Genomic DNA, 21,048 nt, shown 5'->3' on the forward strand with positions numbered 1-21,048 from the left:
AAAACTGGGCTTTTCCTCAGTTCAAATTTGCTTGAGTTTTTAGCTTTCTTACCCACCTCAGGATTGTCACCACCCATATCTGACACTTCCTCTTTCTCCTCTAAATCTTCTAGGTCCTCCTGGCCACCAGCCTCTGTCTCTGAACCAGCCTCTTCACGCTTCTGTTCTTCACTCTCTGGGAGAAGACTGATATCTTCATCTCCGTTTCACTAACTGCATTTTGGAAGCGTTGTAAAATTGGTTCATTTTGCATTTCCAGTTGTTGCAAAGTCTGCTCATCATCAAAACTTTCTATCACAAGTTTTTATAAAGGGCTTCCACGGATCCCACTATTCTCTAATTAATTTTATTAAAGTCATAAAGTACTTTTGTTAAAGAAGTGAGCTTTGATGCCAGTCCATCTTGAATCCTATTGGGAGGAATTAAATGAGATTTAGAATTATAGGTAATAATTTCACAGCCCTCTTAATTAAAAGAAAAATAAAAACTCCAACTCTTCTGTGAAATCAAATTTGAATGAAGTATAAGTATAGATGCTGGCCCCAACAACATATAAGCTGATGAGCCACAATGATATATAAAACCTGTCAACCAAGGATTTGTGAATCAGCTGTATAGATTTTAGGCAGGAAAAGCATTATAAATCGACTTGCTTGGAGATATATAGTGAATTAGCCTTAAATTATCAACTCAGCTACATTATACATCACTCCATTCATTCATTCATTCATTCCCTTATTTCTTCAGTGATCAACATTTGCTTTGGCTACAGTGGTCAAGGAAAACCTCTCTTAGATGTGACAGCTTAGATGAAACCTACACACAAGGTTAGTTTTATACAGATGGGGTAACATGTACTCCAGGCAGAAGAAACAGCAAGAACAAATTCTCTAAGATGCAATTCAGTTTGGTAAGCCAAAGGAATAAAAAAAAATGAGCATGGCTAGAGTGTGATGGAGGCAGAAGGCGAAGCTGGAGAGACTGAAGGGAGCCAAATTCTGCAGGGCTCAAGGGTAAGAGTTTGCGATTTTAAGTGTAGTAAGAAAACATGAGAAGATTTTTTTTTTTTTTTTTTTTTTTTTTTTTTGAGACGGAGTCTGGCTCTGTCACCCAGGCTGGAGTGCAATGGCGCGATCTCGGCTCACTGCAAGCTCCGCCTCCCGGGTTTACGCCATTCTCCTGCCTCAGCCTCCCGAGTAGCTGGGACTACAGGCGCCCGCCACCTCGCCCGGCTAGTTTTTTGTATTTTTTAGTAGAGACGGGGTTTCACCGTGTTAGCCAGGATGGTCTCGATCTCCTGACCTCGTGATCCGCCCGTCTCGGCCTCCCAAAGTGCTGGGATTACAGGCTTGAGCCACCGCGCCCGGCCACATGAGAAGATTTTAAGCAGAAGGACGAAATGATGATTTACACGAAGGAAGAAGAAAGGGAGGAAGGAGGAGGAGGAAAGTAGAGTGATTAGAAGGTTGATGCAGCATTCCAGGCAAAGGATGATGGTGATTTAAGCTGGAGTTAGAGCAGTGAATATGCTGAGTACAGTTTAGAGGTAGAACTGACAGGATTGCTAAGGAATTAGATACAGAATAAGAGAAAAATGAAGACATCAAAATAGCAGCCTAGTTTTATGTGTGAGCAACTGGAAAGACAGAACTGCCATTTACTGCGATAGGCAAGGCTTGAGTGGTGGAGCATGGGGAAAGGACTTCAGGGGATGGCAGAGTACAGGTGGGTAGAAACAACATTCTACTCTATTTTGGACACAGTGAATTTGCGATGCTGAGGGTACCAAAATTTTAAAAATTGTTAAAAGCCTTACAGTGCGGATATCCCAGTTGTGTGCTACTGAATTCCAACTAAGCTCAGTCTGTAGTTGCTGTGAGCCAGGGACTCAAAGGAGAGGTTGGAGTTAAATGGGTCATAATTTTATAGATCATATTTGAAGTTCTTCAACAAAGTACGCATAAAACGCTTGTGCTGGGAAGAGACATGAAAGTTCTAATTCTCAAGAAGCTTAGTTGGGGTGGACAGACAAGTGACAAGTTTGTACTTTCAATAAAGTATGATGACAGTGAAACACTGAGTGCTTTAGGAGCACATAGGCGGAAGGAGAAACAGTTTGTGTGTAGGGGGATGGGGGCAGTAATAAGCCTCAAGGGGAGCTTCTAGGCGTTAATAACTGAGGTTACATTCATTTCAATAACATTCAACTGAGAGAGCCATACTGTAAAAATTTTTAACCATTTTGAAAATTTTGATAGCCTAGGAAACTATAAACTCTGAAATGTGGGGAAGAGTGGTTTACATTTCCCCTTACCTTCCCTTAGCTCCACAATTTGCCAGGAGTCTGCAACTCGCGTCCACGTGCGACCTCAGTCCCACCCGAGCTCGGGATCTGCGCACTTACGTGAGGATGCACTGGTGCCAGCCGGTGGCTTTGCCGACCTCTGTGAGACACTGCTCCAGGGTCTGTCAGCGCCAGGCCCGCGGGGCCACCATGGCTGTCTGCTACTCTGGACACAAGCTGCAAGTAAGACAAGAGAGCCGCTAGGAAACGCACAGCAAGGATGCGCCTAGCGCAACTTGGAGCTCAGAGTGGAAAGTTCTAGGGCTCGCAGGTTCCGGACTCACCCCCAGCGGGAGCCAATGGCAGCGCAAGCGCTTTCGCGTGTGCAGGGGGGCGGGAAACAAAAATTGCCACTGGTCAACTTAAGCGCCTTTGAACTGTCCCCAGACTTCGTTTTGTACTTTTCAGGTGCCCACAAGGGATGGCGCCTCCTGGCTTTAATTTCTGCTTTAGGTAAAGTGGGTGTGTTATATGCAGTAGGAAATCAGCGGCCTTTGCCACGCCCCCTGCCGGGTGGGGTCGCTCCGCCCCGCCCCGCCCCGCCCCGCCCCGCCCTGCCCTCCAGGGCGCAGCTGGCTGGGTCAGCCGCTGCTGGGGTCGCAGTGGAGATGGCGGGCGTGCTGAAGGCTGCGGCCGCCGACGTCTCTAGGTGAATACCGGGAGCCAGTGAAGGTCGCTGTGGGTAGGGCACGTGGGAACGGAGGCCAGGGGGAGAAGGAGGCCTCAAGGTGGTCAAAGCACCTTGATGATGCATTCTGTCCCCCGGGGCGCGTTCCACGGCTGCTGCTGGCACCTAGGCAGAGGGTACCTTCCAGAAACACCTCAGCTTAGCTCGGGGATGGCCTCGTGCGTGAGTCCCACTGCCACTTGGGAGCTGTGCGCCCTGGGCGCTGCACCTTCCAGTATGTGGGCCGTTGAGGCGGGGGATCTTGCCCAGCGGGTCCGGCAGGGCAGGGACGGAAGTAAATGGAAGCCCGTAGGTAAGTGTTATTTTACCGGGCACCCATAAAGAGGCTGGAGAGAAACCAGAAAGGAGAGCAAGTCTTGTTAAAGAAAAAAAAATTCAGCTGAACTGCAAGCATGACCAGCATTCTGTTGGGAACACTCAAAGAAAGGTCAGTGTTGTGAGGAATACAGAAGGAGTTACTTTTCCACGTTCCCTAGTAAGTTTATCATCGCGTGCATAAATGGAAAGATAAAGCATGTGGATTTAGAAACTTACTTGATTTCTCTCTTCCTTCATTTTTTTAATTGTCTAGATAGAATAAGTTATGACAGAAACTAGAGTTTTCTGAGTCTCGCTTTCTTTTCATCCTTTTTTTCCTCTTTCTCCTTTTATGAGAGGCAAGTGTTTCCCTTAATCTGAGATTACGTGCCAAGTGGTAAAGGCCCAGAGTTACTCCGGGACATTCGTGATAAATCCTTCTAGCACCAGAGCCCACATTCTTAACCATGAGGCATACTCACTTCTTAGGTGATACACAAAATCGGAAGGTGAAAATATAAATAAAAAAATGAATATTCGGGAAAAGGTATTTTTATATCTGTATTTTTAGAACTGCACACTTTAATGATTGACGGTTTGGGAAGAGTATGACTTCCAACAGGCCATATACTTACTGCAAGAACTGAATGCAGATAAAGATGCATTTTTGTTTTGCAACTTACACTTCTTGGCATAAAGTAAAGGAAAAATGAAAATAGTGTATTCCAAAAACTGATTTTGATTTGTCCTGTTAAGTTACTTGAAACTTCATGGCTCCATTTGTGTGTGTGTGTGGTCGAATATATGTAAAGTAAAATTTAGCATTTTAACATTTTTGAGTGTATAATTCAGTGGCTTTAACTACACTCACTTTGTTGTGCGACAGTCACCACCACCCCTCTCCCGAGCTTTTTCATCTCACCAGAACTGAAACTCTGTTCCCATTACACAACACCTGCCCATTCTCCTCTGACCCAGCTCTTGGCAACCACTGTTCTACCTTCTCTGTGAATGTGACTACTCTAGGTGCCTCATATGTGGAATCATATACTGTTTTTCTTTTCTGTGTTTGGCTTGTTTCACTTAGCATAATGCCCTCAAGTTTCATCCATATTGTAGCATGTGTCAGAATTTACTCTTTTCTTTTTTTCTTTTTTTGAGAATGAGTTTCACTTTTGTTGCCCAGGGTGGAGTGCACGATCCCAGCTCATGGCAAACTCTGCCTCCCTGGTTCAAGCAATTCTCCCGCCTCAGCCTCCCAAAGAGCTGGGATTACAGGCATGCACCAGCACACCTGGCTAATTTTGTATTTTTTGTGGAGACCGGGTTTCTCCATGTTGGTCAGGCTAGTCTTAAACTCCCGACCTCAGGTGATCCGCCTGCCTCAGCCTCCCAAGTTGCTGGGATTAGCAACCACGCCTTTTTTATTAACACTTTTGTTCTTAAGTATCTTATGCATTTATCCACACATGGTTGTACACTGTATTTTATTCATGCAAAGCAACCTTTATTGGAATAATTGGAATAATCACAAATTATACATTATGGTATTCAAAATAATGCAATTCTGCTGCACCACTCTGAAATGGGAGGCAGAGAGACCTAAAACTGAAGAGCTGTCAATTTCTACCAATTGAGGGCCAACCTGAAATAAAAATACCTTTAAAAAGTTAGCCTGATTGTCAGTAATCATTTCATAATTTATACATATATTAAAGCATACATTGCATACATTGTATTCATTGAAGATATATAATTTCTATGAGTCCTCATACCTCAAGCTGGAAAAATATTACTACAAGTCAAAGGAGAAAATATAATAATTAAAAGTTCAATTCACAACAAACTTTTCAGAACACATTTTTATCAGATATAAAGCTCTGTTTCATTTTAACTCCTTTATTCAGGGTTCTCCATCCAGTTTGCTTGGTCTACACAGTTTCACCTTTGGATTTTTATTGTTGGATCATCTCTTCTTTTTTTCTTTCTTTCTTTTTTTTTTTTTGAGGTAAAATTTACATGACAAAATTAATCCTTTAAAAATGTACAATTTAACCGCAATGATCACATTCACTGGGTTTATGTGACCATCACCTTTGTCTATTTCAAAACATTTTCACTGGCCGAGGGCAGTGGCTCACGCCTCTGGTCCTAGCACTTTGGGAGGCAAAGAAAGGAGGATTGCTTGAGGCCAAGAGTTCAAGACAAGACCAACATGGCAAAACCTTGACTCTAAAAAAATACAAAAATTAGCCGGGCGTGGTGGTACATGCTTATAGTTCCAGCTACTCAGGAGGCTGAGGCCAGAGGATCACCTGAACCTGGGAGGTCATGGTTGCAGTGAGCCATTATCATGCCACTGCACTCCAGCCTGGGCGACAGAACAAGACTCCATCTAAAAAAAAAAGAAAGAAAGAAAAAAGATGTGTTTTATGTGATCTTTTATCTTGAAGACCAGGAAGAGTTTATCTTTAAATGTCCCATTTTACTTCATGTGCCCTTAAGTACACAATTGTAACTTACTCTTCACCTTTTTTTTTTTTATCCTAGTACGTGGATAGTTATGTTGATATATTTGTTTTTCGCCATAGCAAGTTTTGATGTGCATTCTTGTCAATATTGTTTGGTTCAAAAATCTATAAAGGCTAATGATTTTACTAGCTTATGACTTAAAGTTTACTGTTTCAGGAGAATTTTCCCAAATACTCAGTTGACTCAAGTTTATTTCAGCATAAATTTCTTGCAACATGCTTTTAAATATTATCTCTTATTAGTTTATGCCATTGTTTTATTACTTTTTTCCTGGGACTCCAATTTTGTGAATAGTGCCTTTGCTTAACTTTGATTTCTACCACTTCTCTGTGACCTCTTTTTTCCTTATGTCATTTTCATTCTCCCGGTTGTTTTTCTACCTTTCTTCAATGCTAGTCGTTATTTTTTCATTTGAGTCTATTCTCTTTTGTGACCTCGTGGTTCTCTTTTTCTTTAGAAGGTAACTTTTTCTTTCTTTCATTTCTCTTCCAGCTTTAATTAACTATATTTTCATTTCCTTATGTTTTTGCCCATTTTTGTTCTTATTTTTTAGATATCAGGTCGTGACAGTACTTATTAGTTCAACTACACCAAGGTTTCTGAAGACAATGGTGTCTCCACCCAAGCAGGTTGTAAATAAATTCCAGATAGAATCTGACATCACCCTGGAGGAATTCTAACTTCACACTGTTGAGTGTGAAGTCAATACAACATCACAAATTTACCAAGGTGGCTTCAGAGTAAACCAGCTTTACCCAGCACATTTGAAAAAAAAGACACATTTATTCAGGGTCATGATCAGACTATTACATTTAGCAATCAACAGCATGAGTGCAAAAAAAAATCTACATTAAAACCCTTCGTTGGAATGTTTTACACTTTCCACATAATAGAAACTAAAATAACCTTTTTTACAATTAGTTGAAAATACAGTCCTCGAGTTTTTTGCCCATACACATAAGTATTTGTCTAAAACATGTTTTAATATGTCTTAACATGGACATAAAATATGTCTTAACATGGACATAAAACATGTCTTAACGTGGACAGCTTAACCTAAAAGCCTGAGTCAAAAGGTGAAAGTTACAGAAGACTCTGGGAGGGAAATGTGCAAAAATAGGTACAAAATGCCTTTTAACATAGGTCAGTGGGGAAAACAAGGGCTTAGGTAACAGGGCAGCTAATGGGCCTAGTGGATTAAAATGTTCACTTTATTCCTGAAACCCAAACTGGCTGCTGTAAGTTGATCTGGTGCCTTGGTCATTCGTGGCTTCTTTCTTCTATGTCAGCTCTGTCTTCTCTATGCTTCCTCTGGAGGAGGAAGCCTTGACACAATTACACATGGATTGTGTTGTTTTTTTTTTTTAACTTCTGAAATTCTATCTTAATTACTCAGCTGATTTGTGCTCCTTTTTAGAAAAGGGAAAATGGATTAGCATTTGATAAGCACCTACTGTTAGGTACTTCTAGAGACTTTATCACTTCCTATCTTTATTTCTTAGGGGAACTGTAAAAAGTAGTTAATTATTTCTGTTTTGAAGGTGAGGGAAAATTTAGAGATATTAAGTGCTCATGGTCACAAGATGTTAAGTTGTAATTAATAAGTAATTTGTGGGAAAATATTTTGAAGATATTTAAATTTCTTTTTATCAAAATTTTAACCACTACCTATAGCATTCCTATATAATGATTCCTATGTAAGCCAGTTATTACGATGAAGACTGAAAAATGGTGACTTTTAAAATACTATTCTTTCTACATTTGTAATTATTTCTTCTATGAGTAAGAACTTTCCCTTCTACTTCATTTATTTATTTTTTATATCGGTAGGCACTCATGGATCTTTATTTTATTCAATAGGTTATGACATGTTACTATTATTATTGATTTTAATGCTGAAATTACCCAGATTTCTTCCATAGGAGTCCATTCAAATTGGCTTCTTTATCCTTTTGACATATACCTATTATTTTTATTGTTTCCTTATTTTTATTTTTATTTTTATTTTTTGCACAACGAGATATTTTAGGCTTATTTTGTTCTTTCCCTGTCCCAGCCCTGGAATCTGCCATTTCTCCAAAGAGCTTTGATTCCTTTTTGTGGTGAATGGAATTGTTGAAACCAAATCTGGGTGCTAGGTGTACACATTGCCACTACGGTATCATTGCTTATCTCTCCCAGGGGACAAATCTGTATAAACATGCCTACACACATACATATGTATGCACACATATCTGTGTCTGTCTATAAAAAACATTAATTCATGCTGAGACTAGTCTAGTACCATGGAGTTCATTCCTCTCCTTCCTGGCTGCATGTGTTAGTCCTTTCTTCAAAATGGAGAACCTGGCTCCCATTATCCTACATATATTTACTCATTTGCTCAATCGTACAATCCTAGTTTTTCTTTTAACCCATATGCCTGGCCTATGGAAAGCAAACCTACTAACTATAATTTAGCATTTGTGTATAATTATCATCTTTTTTTTTTTTTTTTTTTTTTTGAGATGGAGTCTCGCTCTGTCACCCAGGCTGGAGTGCAGTGGCTTGGTCTCGGCTCACTGCAAGCTCCGCCTCCCGGGTTCACACCATTCTCCTCCTCAGCCTCCTTGGGACTACAGGCACCCAAGACCGTGCCCGGCTATTTTTTTTTTTTTTTTGTATTTTTGTAGAGACGGGGTTTCACTGTGTTAGCCAGGATGGTCTCGATCTCCTGACCTCGTGATACACCCGCCTCGGCCTCCCAAAGTGCTGGGATTACAGGCGTGAGCCACTGCACCTGGCCTGTAATATAGTTTTGTTCGTATTCTGGTTATGGGCTGGATTGTATCACCCCAAAATTCATATGTTGAAGCCCTAAATGCTAGTACCTCAAAATGTGACTGTGTTTGGAGATAGGGTTTTTAATGAGGTAAGTAAATCAAAAGGAGGCTGGTAGGGTGGGCCCTAATCCAGTCTGACTAGTGTCCTTATAAGAGGGAAATTTGGACTCAGGCACCCACAGAGGGAAGACCATCTGCAAGCCAAGGAGAGACCCCTCAGAAGAAACCAAGCCTGCCAACACCCTATCTGGTACTGCCAGTTTCCAGAACTGTGACACAACTGGGTAACTGTTATTTAAGCTGCCCAGGCTGTGGTGTTCTGTTATAGCAGCAACAGCCCAGGCTAACTAATACAATTCCATTTAGAAATGTCCCTCTGTTCTTCATGATTTTTTAAAATTATATGTGACGTTAATAAGAATCCAGAATTCAGAATTACACAAAAACAATTCATATGGAATTATCATTCCCCCTTTCTCCTTCCATTTCTTCCTCATCCAATCCACTCCTATAGGTAGTCTCGTTAGATTCAGTTTCATTTTTTTATTTTTCCTTGCAAAAATTAGCTAATACATGTAAATTTTGTTGATGCTTCGTTTCATACAAAAGGTAGCATCCTGTAATTTTTTTACATTTTACTTATTTCACCTAACTGTATCCTAGAAATCACTGCATATGAATTCCATGAAATTTTGCTTATTCATTTTTATAGTATCATAGTATGCATTGAGTATGATATTAATTTGCTAGGGCTGCCATAATTAAGTACCACAAACTGGGTTGCTTAGCAGAAATTTATTCTCTCATAATTCTGCAGCTAGAAGTCTGAGACCAGGATGTTAGCAGGGTTTGTTCCTTCTGAGGTCCTTCTGAGAGAATGTGTTCTGTGCCTCTGTCCTAGCTTATGGTGGTTTGCTGACAGTACCATTCTTTGGGTTGTAGACACATCACTCCAGTCTTTGCCTTTGTCTTCACGTGACTTTTTTTTCTGTGCACGTGGCTGTTCTGTGTCCAGTTTTCCCCTTCTTAAAAAGATACCAGTCATATTGGATTAGGGCTCTCCCTGATCACTTCATCTTAACCATCTGCAAAGATCCTGTTTCCAAACAAGGTCACATGTACAGGTACTGGGTGTTAGGACTCTAACATCCTTTTGGAAGACGTAGTCTACCCATAACAAGTATGTACCATACCTTATTCAACCATTCTATAGAAGAGCATTTAGGTGATTTTCAATATTCTGAAATTCTAGACACACTGCATGTTGTCCACATGTATTTTCATATTATTCGATGTGTGCCTTTCTGCTTCTGTACCTTTCAGAAGTGTGTTTAAGTTTTCATCACAAAGTTTTTGTGCATTTCTAATTAACCTTTTTCCCAAATTACTTTTTGCTACTGTAATGGGATTTTTGTAGTGTTATTTTTTCTAACTTATTAATTGTATGTTTGAAGACTGTTGATATTTGTTGATTAACTTTTTATCATTTTACCTTACTGAATTTATTGTTTGAGCTACTTTTATCTTTTTATTGTTAGGGCTTCTAGATATACTGTCACATCACTTGCAAAAAGGAATTGCTTTATGTTATATTTTTCAATTCATATATGCCTCTGATTGATTTCTTGAATCTGAGTTTATTTCCATGTTGATCTTGTATGCTCATATTGCTGAAATCACTTATTAGTTGAATGAATTATTTTGAAGATCCTTTGGGATTTTCCCCATAGTTCCTTATATTATTTCCAAATAGGGACAGTTTTACATCTTCCTTTATAATCTGTATGTTTTTTTTTCTTGACTTACCATGCTTGCTAGAAATTCCAGTACCATATTGAATAATAGTGGTGAAAAGTGGACATCCTTGTGTTTTCCTTATCTTAGGCAGAACACATACATTCTTTCTTTAAATATTATGTTACCTATAGGTTTGGGGTAGATGTTCTTTATCAAGTTGTGGAAGTTCTATGCTGTTGATAATTTTCTGAGCATTTTTATCATAAATAAGTATTGAGTTTTATTGAATGCTTTTTCTACATCAATGAATATGATCATGTGATTTTTCTTTTCTGACATGTTTGTATGGTTAATTACATAGATTTTTAAAATATTGAACCAACTTTGAATCTATGGAAGGAATCCCCCTTGGTCATGCCATTTGATTCTTTTATAAAATTTTGAACAATATATATTTGCTTGCATTTTGCTAAGAGATTTTGCATCTAAATATAGAGAGATATTGGTCTGTTGTTTTGTGTGGTTTTTTTTGTTTTTGTTCTGGTCTTTGCTTAATTTTGGTATTAAGGTTACTGGTCTCATTAAATACATGAGCAGCAGTCTCCTTTTCTATTTCCAGGAAGGCATTGTGTAGAATTGGTGTTAGTTCTTTAAGCATTTGGTAGAGTTTGGCAGTAAATCTGTCTGTGACTGAAGATTTCCTTTTGGGAATTTTTAAATTATGAATTTGACCTGCTTTTTTATTTTATTTTTTATTTTTTTGAGATGGAATCTCACTCTGTCACCCAGGCTGGAGTGCAGTGGCATGATCTCAGCTCACTGCAACCTCTGCCTCCCAGGTTCAAGCAATTCTCCTGCCTCAGCCTCCTCAGTAACTGGGACTACAGGCATGCTCCACCACGCCCAGCTAATTTTTTTTATTTTTCATAGAGATGGGATTTCCCCATATTGGCCAAGTGGGTCAAGAACTCCTGACCTCAAGTGATCTGCCTGCCTCGGCCTCCTAGAGTGCTGGGATTATAGGCATGAGCCACTGCACCTGGCCTGTTGTGTTTTTTAGAAACAGGGGCTTGCTCTGTGGCCTAAGCTGCAGTGCAGTTATGTGATTATAGCTCACTGCAGCCTCAAACTCCTGGGCTCAAACAACCCTCTCACCTCAGCCTCTCAAAGTGCTGGGATTATAGGCATGAGCCACTGTGCCTGGCCTTGATTTTCTTAATAATTTTCTTAATAATTTCTTAATAATTATTTGAGTAGTGCTATTTAAATTGTTTATTTCCTAATAATAGATGCTTGTGGTTATTTGTGTTTTTTGAGAAATTAGCCCATTTCATCTTACTTGTCAGGTTTATTATATCTGGAGAATTATTCATAATATTTCCTTAATATAATTTTTATATCTTCAGGATCTGTGGTTATATCCCCTGGTGCATTCCTAATGTTGGTGATTTGTGTCTTCTCTCTTATTATTTCTATTAGTCATATTAGAGGTTTATCAATTTTACTGGTCTTTTAAAAAATGTTTTTTTTCATTTTTCTCTATTTTTCTGTTTTCAATTTCGTGATCTCGTTTGTATTGTTTTTTGCTTGCTTTGGTGTTGCAGGAAGTCAGGGACCCCGAATGGAGGTACCGGCTGAAGCCACAGCAGAAGAACATAAATTGTGAAGATTTTATGGACATTTATTAGTTCCCCAAATTAACACTTTTATAATTTCTTATGCCTGTCTTTACTGCAATCTCTGAACACAAACTGTGAAGATTTCATGGACACTTATCACTTCTCCAATCAATACTCTTACAATTTCCTATGCCTGTCTTTAATAATTTCTTGTGCCTGTCTTTACTTTAATCCATACTCTTAAAATTTCGTATTCCTGTCTTTACTTTAATTTCCTATGCCTGTCTTTACTTTAATCCTGTCATCTTTGTAAGCTGAGGATGTATGTTGCCTCAGGACCCTGTGATGATTGCATTATGTGCACAAATTGTTTACAAAGCATGTGTGTTTGAACAATATGAAATCTGGGCACCTTGAAAAGAATAGGATAACGGTGATTTTCAGGGAACAAGGGAGATAATCATAAAGTCTAACTGCCTACAGGGCCGGGCAAAACAGAGTCATATTTCTCTTCTTACAGAAAGCGAATAGGAGAAATATCACTGAATTGTCTTCTCAGCAAGGAATAGTCCTGGGAAAGGAATGTGTTCCCAAGGGGAGGTCTCTAAAATGGCCGCTCTGGGAGTGTCTGTCTTATGTGGTTGAAGACAAGGGATGAAATATGCCCTGGTCTCCTGCAGCTCCCTCAGCCTTGCTAGGATTAGGAAATTCCAGCCTGGCGAATTCTAGTCAGACCGGTTGTCTGCTCTAGAACCCTGTTTCCTGTTAAGATGTTTATCAAGACAATGCGTGCCCAGTGGGACATGGAACCTCATCAGTAATTCTAATTTCGCCCTGGCCTTGTGATCTCACTCTGCCCTTCTGCCCTTGTAATCTTTTATTGCCCCTTGAAGCATGTGATATTTGTGATTTACTCCCTGTTCTTACCCCCCTCCCCTTTTGAAATTTCTAATGAAAACTTGCTGGTTTTGTGGCTCAAGGGGCATCACAGAACCTGCCAATATGTGATGTCACCCCCGGAGGCCCAGCTGTAAAATTTATCTCTTTGTACTCTTTCTCTTTATTTCTCAGACCAGCGGACACTTAGGGAAAATAGAAAAGAACCTACACTGAAATATTGGGGGCTGGTTCCCCCAATACTTTGGTTTTATTTTTCTTTTTGTTTTATTTTCTGTATGTGGAAGCTTCAAGTATTGATTTGAAATGTTTTCTAATATAAGCATTTAGTGCTATAAATTTCCCTCACAGCTCTTGTATACTGGTATATCACACATTTTTATGTGCTGTATTTTCATTTGATTCTAGGTAGATATTTTTGTTATTCTTTGTTTGTTTCTATTTCTCATGAGATTAGACTTCTTCTTTGACCCATGGATTATTTAGAAGGGAGTTGGTTAGTTTCTAAGTGTTAGGAAATTTTCCAGTTACCTTTTTCCTATTGATTTCTAATTTGGTCCTATTTTGGTTAGAAAGCATACTCTGTATGATTTCAGTTTTTTTAAAGTCACAGGACATAATCCCAAAAGTCCCTGTGGACCTATCTCTTCTATTTTTGTCTCCCTTCTCTCTGTTGGTCAGGGTAGTTTCTATTTTCAGGTTCACTGGTTCTCTCCTCTCTCCTTTCCACTCTGTTGTAGAGCCTGTCTATTGAGCTATTTATTTCAATTCTTTCATTTTGTTTTGAAATTTTATTTGAGATGGAATCTTGCTCTGTCGCCCAGGCTGGAGTGCAGTGGCATGATCTCTGCTTACTGCAACCTCCACCTCCCAGGCTCAAGTGATTCTCCTGCCTCAGCCTCCCAAGCAGTTGGGATTGTAGGCACCTGCCACCACACCTGGCTAATTTTTATATTTTTAGTAGAGACAAGGATTCATGATGTTGGCCAGGCTGGTCTCAAACTCCTGATCTCAGGTGATCTGCCCACCACGGCCTCTCAAAGTGCTGGGATTCAGGTGCAATTATTTCATGTTTTTATTTATTTATTTATTTATTTATTTATTTATTTATTTATTTTTAGATGGAGTCTTGCACTGTTGCCCAGGCTGGAGTGCAGTGGTGCGGTCTTGGCTCACTGCAAGCTCCACCTCCCAGGTTCACGCCATTCTCCTTCCTCAGCCTCCTGAGCCAACAGGACTACAGGTGCCAGCCACCATGTCCAGCTAATTTTTTTGTAATTTTAGTATAGAAAGGGTTTCACCATGTTAGCCAGGATAGTCTGGATCTCCTGACCTTGTGATCTGCCTGCCTCAGCCTCCCAAAGTGCTGGGATTACAGGCATGAGCCACAGTGCCCAGCCTCATGTTTTTATTCTTAAATTTTTTTTTTTTTTTTTTTTTGAGACGGAGTCTCGCTCTGCCGCCCAGGCTGGAGTGCAGTGGCCGGATCTCAGCTCACTGCAAGCTCCGCCTCCCGGGTTTACGCCATTCTCCTGCCTCAGCCTCCCGAGTAGCTGGGACTACAGGCGCCCGCCACCTCGCCCGGCTAGTTTTTTGTATTTTTTAGTAGAGACGGGGTTTCACCATGTTAGCCAGGATGGTCTCGATCTCCTGACCTCGTGATCCGCCCGTCTCGGCCTCCCAAAGTGCTGGGATTACAGGCTGGAGCCACCGCGCCCGGCCTATTCTTAAAATTTTTATTTGATTTTTCGTTATCTTCTATTTTACTTCTATTTTTCTACCTTTTCTTTTGATTCAAGCATTTATGTAGTTGCTCACTGGAGCCTTTTCATGGGATGTGCTTTAAAATTCTCTTGTTAGAGAGCCCTGGGTGGTGGGGTGCGTGTGGAAGTCTGCCTCCCTGCCCCCTCCTTAGCTGAAGGCGGTGGGGATGGAGCCACATTTTTTTCCCTCGGTGTTTTCCTAGAGCTGGGTGGTTACTGTCTAAAAGTTTTCTGGCTTGTTAGGCTGATCCTTTACTGGGGCTTTTTTTTTTTTTTTTTTACCATTACCAGGTTGATTACCATTTCCAGGTTGATTCTTCTTCAGCTGCAACTATAGAATACATGAGATGACAAAACCACCCAAGTCTCAGGGGCCCTAGCCAGCCTGCCTTTCTCCACCTTTCATATTCATCTTATGTTTGTTTTTTGGTTTTTTTAATGTCAATTTTTTTATTTTTTATTTTTTTTAATTATACATATGTTCTAGGGTACATGTGCACAACGTGCAGGATTGTTACATATGTATACATGTGCCATGTCGGTGTGCTGCACCCATTAACTCGTCATTTACGTTAGGTATATCTCCTAATGCTATCCCTCCCCCCTCCCCCCACCCCACAATAGGCCCTGGTGTGTGATGTTCCCCTTCCTGTGTCCAAGTGATCTCATTGTTCAATTCCCACCTATAAGTGAGAACATGCGGTGTTTGGTTTTCTGTTCTTGCGATAGTTTGCTGAGAATGATGGTTTCCAGCTGCATCCATGTCCCTACAAAGGACACAAACTCATCCTTTTTTATGGCTGCATGGTATTCCATGGTGTATATGTGCCACATTTTCTTAATCCAGCCTGTCATTAATGAACATTTGGGTTGATTCCAAGTCTTTACTATTGTGAATAGTGCTGCAATAAGTATACGTGTGCATGTGTCTTTATAGCAGCATGACTTATAATCCTTTGGGTATATCCCCAGTAATGGGATGACTGGGTCAAATGGTATTTCCAGTTCTAGATCCTTGAGGAATCACCACACTGTTTTCCACAATGGTTGAACTAGTTTACAGTCCCACCAACAGTGTAAAAGTGTTCCTATTTCTCCACATCCTCTCCAGCACCTATTGTTTCCTGACTTTTTAATGATTGCCATTATAACTGGTTTGAGATGGTATCTCATTGTGGTTTTGATTTGCATTTCTCTGATGGCAAGTGATGATGAGCATTTTTTCATGTGTCTGTTGGCTGCATAAATGTCTTCTTTTGAGAAGTAGCTGTTCATATTCTTTGCCCACTTTTTGATTGGGTTGTTTGTTTTTTTCTTGTAAATTTGTTTGAGTTCTTTGTAGGTTCTAGAAATTAGCCCTTTGTCAGATGAGTAGATTACACCATGCCCAGTGAATTTTTTTGTAATTTTAGTATAGAAAGGGTTTCACTGTGTTAGCCAGGATGGTCTGGATCTCCTGACCTTGTGATCCGCCTGCCTCAGTCTCCCAAAGTGCTGGGATTACAGGTGTGAGCCACCGTGCCTGGCCTCACGTTTTTATTCTTAAAATTTTTATTTGATTCTTCATTATGTCTTCTATTTTACTTCTATTTTTCTACCTTTTCTTTTGATTCAAGCATTTATGTAATTGCTCACTGGTGCCATCTCATGGGATGTTCTTTAAAATTCTCTTGTTAGAGAGCCCTGGGTGGTGGGGTGAGCGTGGAAGTCTGCCTCCCTGCCCCCTCCTTACCTGAGGGTGGTGGGGATGGAGCCACATTTTTATTTTTTCCTGTCGTGTTTTCGTAGAGTTGGGTAGTTACTGTCTAAAAGTTTTCTGGCTTGTTAGGCTGATCTTTTACTGGGGCTTTTATTTATTTTCTTCTATTTCCATTACCATTTCCAGGTTGATTCTTCCTCAGCTCCAACTACAGAATACATGAGATGATAAAAACACCCAAGTCCCAGGGGCCCTAGCCAGCCTGCCTTTCTCCACCTTTCATAGTCATCTTATGTTTGTTTCAAATATAACTTCCACGATGGTTATCTACACTTAATAGGAGAAACAGAGAAAGGTGTTTACTCCATTTCGTCTGGAAGTGGAAGTCCTTTATTTTTATTTTTTAAACTATATTATTTTATTTAACAATCAGCAGTACATAGTAGTTTGACAAAGCAGAAAGTGCATGCATTTCCCGTCAGCGTTAACTTTGAACATCTAGCTGTCTCTCTCCATGCACATTTATGGAGATAAGTGTTGGGCATTGTAGTAAGGCAAAAAAAGAGATGAACAGATGAATGAATGAAGAGACAGAAAGAAAACTGGCATTGCTTAGTAATAAATAGGTTTAATAACAAAAAAATTAATGTTACTCGAATTTAAAAAGAAAAAGTAACTAGAGAACTAAAGAAATTGCTGTTCTTTAAGAGAACTATATTGAACAAGAGAAAATTCTTGTTTTTGTAATATTTCTCTAAGAGTGAAAGAAAAAAGGTAAGACAGTTATGAGAGACTCACTGTGTTTGTGTCCACATGATTAGACATTCAACCTTGCTTACATTTATTCTCCCTCTCTTTTGTACTCTATGGACTGTTTTTTAAATTGTTGTAAGATTATTTTTACTTTGTCAAGATTTACTTGGCCAGGCGCCGTGGCTCAAGCCTGTAATCCCAGCACTTTGGGAGGCCGAGACGGGCGAATCACGAGGTCAGGAGATCGAGATCATCCCAGCTAACACGGTGAAACCCCGTCTCTACTAAAAAATACAAAAAACTAGCCGGGTGAGGTGGCGGGCGCCTGTTGTCCCAGCTACTCGGGAGGCTGAGGCAGGAGAATGGCGTGAACCCGGGAGGCGGAGCTTGCAGTGAGCCGAGGTCTGACCACTGCACTCCAGCCTGGGTGACAGAGCAAGACTCTGTCTCAAAAAAAAAAAAAAAAAAAAAAAAAAAAGATTTACTTATTTAAGTGTTTGTTCTGGACCCATATTTATTCCTGTAACTGTTTTTCTCAATTTAACATCTAAAGCCTCATTACACCATGTGTTCTACATTGATCAATTAAGTGGTTCCAACCACCCTCTTGCAAGGACAAAAAAGAAAAATATGTCTGGTCTTAACAACAATACAGTAAGCCAAGAAAGAAAAATAAAATGTATGAAGATTGGGGAAAAAAACAGCCCTCGTTACCATTCATCGTGTAGTAATTTTATTCCCTAGTTCTTCATTGTGATCCTTCCTTTTTTCTTGGGTGGGGTGGTGGATTTCAGTATCAAGTAGTTGAAATGTTCTTCTCTCAACCTGTGTCTTGAATAATGAGACGAAAATGTTCTTCTCTTTGTCTTTGCATGTTTGAGAATCCCTACTAAATTTATTAGCTCCATAATACATTTTTGTTCTCAGAGTAATTCATAGCTTTCCATCTCTCTTTATAAAAAAATCATGTTGGGGGGTATGTGTATTTCATTAAATTCATGTCCTTATTGAATTACTGTATAGTGCAAGCATTTTTAGAAGATGTCTTGTATTCTTCAGATCTTAGTTTTCCCAGAATGTGTTCATCCTTTGCTGTTTTTCATAGCATGTTCTTTCTCTCCTGTATTGTTGTCATTTCTGTGCATAATGATAATGACAGGATCCTTTTTAAAAAATACTATTGATCCTAACGTGGCTGGTTTTAGCCATTCCCCTAATTGGCTGTGATTAGTACAGATGGGTTCTTGTAGACACTCCTCCAAAACTATTCGTGACATTTGTCTTCTCTTCTAAGCTGCATCCAATGCATTTGATGTTGCATTCTCTGTTCCTTTTTAATAGCAGAGGCCTTGGGGTGGGGGAGAACCTGTCTAAGAAAACCTTTAGCTCTTTGTTGTAGACCTCAAAACTATTCTTTCCCCTCCCAAGTCTGAATAAATACTCCTGGGGTCTCATTCTCCCAACTCTACCTGTTGCCTCAAAAATTGGCAGGCCCCTGGCAGCCCCTCCCAGTGTATGCAGGAGAGTAGTGTATAAGGGCTTCTGCTCTCGATGGTGTATTTCCTTGACTTTTCTTCTCAAGCTGCCTACTCTACCTGCATCTCCCCATCTTTTAATAGTGCCTATTAAATGATGGCCCATCAGCATTGTTACTGTCATTCCTAAACTGATTTTCAAAGGATTCTTTTTTTTCTATCAGATAAATCATTTAGGAAGAGATTCATTTGAACATTCTTGTTTATAAGCCGAAGAAGGGTTTCCAAAGAGGAATAGTTTGAAGATTGACAAAAATGGGGATAATTTGTGAGAGTGAATGCCTGGAGAGTATCAGAGAACACCTAGAACACGCAATAAGAGGATACATAGAAGGGGAACTTTTCCTTTGAGACAGGAAGGGAAAGACATATGGCTGAAATGAGTGAATTTATATAGAGTTGGAATTTCCTCTCGATGGCTTCTTCTTCAGGTAACCACAAAGTCTGAGCACTGTCAAAAATACTTCGTGGGCCAGGCATGGACTCCTGGTGGATTGCCTGAGCTCAAGAGTTCGAGACCAGCCTGGACATCATGGTGAAACCCCGTCTCTACTGAAAATACAAAACAAGCTAGCCAGGCATGGTGGCGTGTGTCTGTAATCCCATCTACTTGGGAGGCTGAGGCACAAGAACCACTTGAACCTGGGCGGTGGAGGCTGCAGTGAGCTGAGATCGTGTCACTGCACTCCAGCCTGCGTGACAGAGCAAGACTCTTGTCTCCAAAAAAAAAAAAAAAAAAAAAAAGGGCATGGTGGCCAGTGCCTGTAATCCCAGCGCTTTAGGAGGTCTAGGCCGGTGGATCACCTGAGGTTAGGAGTTCAAGACCATACTGGCCAACATGGTGAAAAGTTGTCTCTACTAAAAATACAAAATGTTAGCCGGGTGTGGTGGTGGGCACCTGTAATCCCAGCTACTCAGGAGGCTGAGGCAGGAGAATAGCTTGAACCCAGGAGGTGGACGTTGCAGTGAGCCAAGATTGCACCACTGCACTCCAGCCTGGGCAACAAGAGTGAAACTCCATCTCAAAAAAAAAAAAAAAAAACCCAAAACTTTCTGTTTGGTTTCTCCTCCACCTTTCCTGTGACTATCAGCTTTACACACTGTGTCAGGAACACTTTCTGGATAGCTAATAGAGGGTGAATATGCTTATATTTTAGGAGCCAGTGACATTCAGGAATGTTGTTGTAGACTTTACTGAGGAGGAGTGGAGACAACTGAGCCCTCCACAGAGGAATCTGTACAGAGAAGTGGCGCTGGAGAACTGTAGGAATCTAATCTACGTGGGTAAGAGCCATTTTCTTTTGTAACTGAATATCTTCCTATTTGAGGGTCTTTGCTTCCTCAATTATTAACAGCCATGCGTCTTCATAGCATTTTACTCTGCTGGACTTATATAGTCCCCCAAACCAAAGGTTTTAAAGTCTAGTTGGCCCCCAAGACACAAGATGTTCCGAATACATTTTCCCCCAGGTAAATTGTCTTTATTTTTAAAGAGTTGATATTAGGAGCTTTCTGTACTAATCCTCCATTAAACCTCACAGTAGCCGTCATTCAGTGAGCCAAATACTAAGGGGTTAGGGCTGAATTTTCAGATATTTGTTATATCTTTCTTTCCCCATGGGTGGGCTGTCATCCCTTCAAAGCCAGTGTTATCTCCCAGCTGGAGCTAGAAGAGGAGTTGTGGAGGATGGGCTGGGCACCCCTAACAGTCACTTGTCCAGCTGAGAAATAGAAGCATGAAGTTCTTGGAATTGGTCAATGAAGAAGGTATTTCTTATAATGTTGTCTGAGGAATTCATCTCATAGTCACATCTGTTTTAACTTATTCTTTATCTTGCTATCCTATTAGTTTCTCCTTCATATTTCTCGGAGGAAGATGTGTTATTTCTTAACTAAGTTCACATTTCCTTTTGTTTTCAAACTTCCTTCCCTCCTTTTCTCACCCATCTCTTCCCGCTCGCCTCTGTTCTATGGCTTTGCAGGCATGATGACGCCTTCTCACTCCAGCATTCTCAGCTTTGTCTTGCACAGCCTCCTTTCTTTAGGCATTTAGCTTTTCATGACTCTTTCGCCCAATAAATAGAAATACACATACTGTACATTGTCAATCTCACTGCTTCAGAGCAAGATTTGGTTAAAACTTCCTAGAAAGGAGTTTAGCCACATGTATCAAGAGTTTTAATAATACCCTTTTAGTCATTCTTCTGACAGGACCCCTGTCTTGTAGATATCATAGAGGTCAACAGTGAGTCATGAACAGTTCTGTTCCCTTGGCATTGTAAGTAAGTGATTTCAATATCATGGCATTGTTTATGCAAATTATGAAATATCTAAACATTGAAAAATTATAATGTTATTAAAA

The 21,048-nt window shown here is 40.2% G+C and overlaps 1 protein-coding gene across 2 annotated transcripts in view; it reads left to right on the forward strand.

Annotated features, from left to right (window-relative positions):
* Positions 1-2,875: 2,875 nt before the first annotated feature.
* Positions 2,876-21,048, forward strand: part of RBL2 (RB transcriptional corepressor like 2) — a 134,965-nt gene continuing 116,792 nt past the window's right edge. For both annotated transcript variants that reach the window (XM_015126138.3, XM_077984754.1), the window contains exons 1-2: positions 2,876-2,993; positions 19,844-19,970. The gene's annotated coding sequence lies outside the window, so the exon portion shown is untranslated. The remainder of the gene's footprint in view (positions 2,994-19,843; positions 19,971-21,048) is intronic.

Source organism: Macaca mulatta, chromosome 20 (genome assembly GCF_049350105.2).
Source record: "Macaca mulatta isolate MMU2019108-1 chromosome 20, T2T-MMU8v2.0, whole genome shotgun sequence".
Taxonomy (NCBI): domain Eukaryota; kingdom Metazoa; phylum Chordata; class Mammalia; order Primates; family Cercopithecidae; genus Macaca; species Macaca mulatta.